We start from the raw sequence: 4,185 nt of genomic DNA on the forward strand, positions 1-4,185 counted from the left end.
ATGGCAGATGGCCCTAGGTAGAAGTATAAAAAGCAGACCATCATAAAGCATAATTATGAACAAGCTGTATACAGCATAAATTCATGCAGAAGAGAAGACATTTATAAACCACTTTTCAACTGACAGATCCAGGTTGTAGTTGTGATGCACAGCCACATGAATTTCTCCTCCATGGAGCAGTTTCACCAGGAACATCATGGGCAGCATCCTGGCCAAAAAAAAGAAGAGCAGCCTTTGTTTACTTTGCAGCAGATTGGTATGATCCATGGATGTTCACAAAAAAAGAAGTGAAGAAGAAGATTTAGAAGAGTGTGAAGAAATACTGCACATAAAAATGAGCAGTATAGTATGATGCGTTTGTCAAGTTTATACACGATCAAATATGTCACAATATGGAGAACAGCCTGATAGCTGTGTTTCACAAACTATAAGTTCTGCATTTGTGCGTTGCTCAGCTCCTTGTTCTTTGATGAAGCCACAGTCATGGCATGCAGCAAATGTAAAGGCTTAACAATTTCAACAGTGCCAACCACTCTTAGCAACAATCATTGGTTGTAGAAACCGCCTGGTGTCAGTACCACCTGGGTGTGGAATTTTGGGTACCTATATGAATACCAATGGCATCATTTGCTAGACCTTTGCAATTTGGCTTCTCATGTGGATATATGTAAAGAATTAAAACTGATGTTCTAGAATATCCCCTTCATTGTTTGTGTAAATGAACTTGGGGATAACAAGAAGCAGGAATCACCGTTCTTACAAGTATATTAATGATAGCACTGTTGCTTGCTATTTATGGCATCTTTTAAATTCTTAACTTTCAGTAGCTTCTAAAATATTTGAGAAAGATATTGGATGAAGCCTGGAATGTGATTTAAAATAATTCATTAATGAGAGATATAGAGAAGTAGAGATGAAAGGAGGCAATGATTTAATTAAGGAAACATGACTGATTTACACTCTCCATAATAACAATTTCCATTTCGTATCCACTGATGTACTTTCCAGATTCCAATTAGACATTACTCTTCCAAGACTTTTTTCAACCACCAGCTATCAAAATTTCCAATTTCGTTTAATTATACTTAATGTCTATCTCTAGGTATTTGCTTTTCATTCCAAACACCTGTTTAATAAGCCAACCTAAGTTTGGTTCTCCTTGTAGATCATGGCCCCAGAATCTTTTTAAGTGAGGAACAGAAGTGTAAGGACCATTCAATGAAGAGGGAGGCATCGTTTTAGGAACCAATTCTAGAACAACTGAATACTCAGGTGTAGAAACTTGCTGAAGACCATTAGCCAGGAAGGAAGTACAAATCTACACCAGCCTGGGATACCACGTTAGGGTTACACCAACAGTTAAGATTACATATTCTGAACATGCTATGTGTTGGCACACAACCAGAATTTCATACACACACTGTTGTCAGAAATCAAAAGGTTACTACCACTTTTGAAAACTAAAAGCCTCTAAAAAATTAAATAAATGATCACTGTATTCCATCCGTAGCCAACTACTCAGGGGAGAAGTATGTGTTCACCATATGTTACAGAAACACTTGTATCTGAATGCTCATAGCAGAAAAAGAAAAAAAATGAGAAATACCTAAAACAGTAACCAATAGATAAGTAGACAAAGCAATTATAGTATATCCACACAGTGGGAAATGACCCAGGAAATTATAAGAAGTGTAAGCTACTGATATATATGAATAAATCTAAAAAACATTTTTGCTGAAGTTGAAAACTAAACAAAGTGATACACATCTTATGAATACAGTTGCTTAAGACTCTGGAAATGGTGCTTTTCTCATGACAAGTTCCACTTGAACAGAAGCAGGAAGCTGATATTACAAATTAGAGCGGGGAAGCTTTTTGAAGTGATGGATATGCCTCTTGATTGCGGTGGGAATTTCATGGGTGTATACTATACTAAAACTTTTTGCTACTTTTTCTATATTTTTTATTAGCCTATAGTCATTTAGGTTAGGATTTGGTTTCATAAACAATTTCCTTCATATACAGCATGTACTTTAACCGACTCATCCCTTTCCTCCCTTCCTTCCTCCCTCCCTCCCTCCCTCCCTCTCCATCTCTCTCTCTCTGTGTCTGTGTGTCTGTGTCTGTATTTATATAATATCTAGAATCCACAAATGAGAAACAACATGGTATTTGTCTTTCTGAGTCTGGCTTATTTCACTTTAACATGATGATCTCCAGTCAGATACATTTTCCAATAAATCACATAATTTCATTTGTCTTTATGAATGAATAAAGCTCTTTTGCTTATACATACCAGATGTTCTTTATCTATTTCTCTGCTGATAGACACCGAGGCTGAAGACCGCTACCCAAACATGGGTGTGCAAGCATCTCCATGCTGTGCTGACTCGGAGTCCTTCAAAGATTCAATTGAAATGCTTGTATTTTATTGTGTATGAGTCATAACACACATATACATTTTGGAAAGGGATGATCTTTTCAATGGGCTTACAGTTTAAGTAGACTCATCCCAAGGGAACTCGCTCAGCCTTTCCACATGCCCCCTGTCGTTTCACAGATTTTGTTCTCTGGCCTCTTGAGGCCTTCCTGCTGGGAGCCTTTTGAACACTTTTGTCTCACTACAGAAGCCCGTGATAACAGAAAATATTTACAAGGTTGTTTGTCCTGCAATTTACTATCCCTAAAGAATGAAGTGTGATTTGTGAGAATAATTCTCTTTACTGCAATATCTCAGGAAGTTCCCTTGCTTAAAGTTATTTTCTTTCTGATTGTGTACTTTCAGGTATAAACAGCAAGGGAGGCTCTGGATATTTTTTTTTATAGAGCTAATGTAGTAACAACAACAGCAAATAGCAATAACCCACTAAGTTGATGCAACACATTGTCCTAATGTTGCTATTGATGCTTCAACACTTCTCTCTTTGCAGTTTTGTAGTGGTCAGATGTTCTGAGTAACTTCCCTGGAAACCTGTCTAATTCCTATTAGTAGGCACGTCTGTCCTCCTGCCGTAAGCACAGTGGTGACACAGATTCCAGCCCTACTTTCTGAAACTTCTGCACTTCTATACACGGTGGAGGCAGACGAAGGGCTATAGACTTTAAAAAGAAGGACAAGCTATGCAAATGGGTTGTGCTTTTCAGTCCCAGATCCAATTTAGGGTTTTTAACTTGCCTTTTCTCCAACAAGACCCATATGGATCTTTGAATTCTGTTAGTAGCCAGAAAATATATCATTTGTATTTTCAATCTAACAGTCTGCTTTCACTTCTCCATAAAAACATTTTTGAACATTTTAATTTAAAAATTGGTTACATTGTTAAGTTTTATAATAAACTTGCAAATAAATAAAAGCATCCCACACTAAAGAATACAGTTAGAATCGGTGTTTGAAATGAAAAATGTGAAGGTTCAAATCAAATTTCTACACTCTCAGTATTGAAATAATTTAGGCACTTATCCACCATCAAAAACAAAACAAAACAATCCCTGGAAGAATTCGGACTCGCCAATTAGCTCTCTGTCTTCTCTTAGGACTTGTGCGCTCGGCCTGCATTCAGTCCTTTTTCATCCCCTGATATTTAACCTCTCTTGTTCCTTTTTGTCTCATGTTGTACTGTACCCACAGACACATGGTTTAAATATAAAATAGGTGTTCTTAGAATGCATAATATTAAACATGGTCAGAAATAAACCACAAGTTCTCTTTCATAGTGACTATACCAAAAAATGGTTTATAAACATTTCTTCATGACTCGGTTATGGGCCTTGGAAACTGTCAAAATCATGAAATAACGGAGTATTTTTAGCTCCTTATAGCAAATCAAGGGCTAAAACGATATCTCAGTGGGTAAAGACAATTGCTGCCAAACCTGAGGACCAGAGTTTGTTCTTCAGGACCCATATGGTAGGAAAAAAAAAACTCCCTCAAATCCTTCCCCACAAATAATAAATAAATAAATAAATAAATAAATAAATAAATGAATGAATGAATGAATGAATGAGCTGGGCAAAGGTGGTGCACACCTTTAATCCCAGTACTTGGGAGGCAGAAGCAGGCAGATCTCTATGAGTTCGAGGCCAGCCTGGTTTACAGAGTTAGTGCCAGGACAGGCTCCAAAGCTACACAGAGAAATTTTGTCTACAAAAACCAAAAACAAAAAACAAAAACAGATAGATAGATAG

This window comes from Microtus ochrogaster, chromosome 19 (assembly GCF_000317375.1).
Source record: "Microtus ochrogaster isolate Prairie Vole_2 chromosome 19, MicOch1.0, whole genome shotgun sequence".
NCBI classification, from domain to species: Eukaryota; Metazoa; Chordata; class Mammalia; order Rodentia; family Cricetidae; genus Microtus; species Microtus ochrogaster.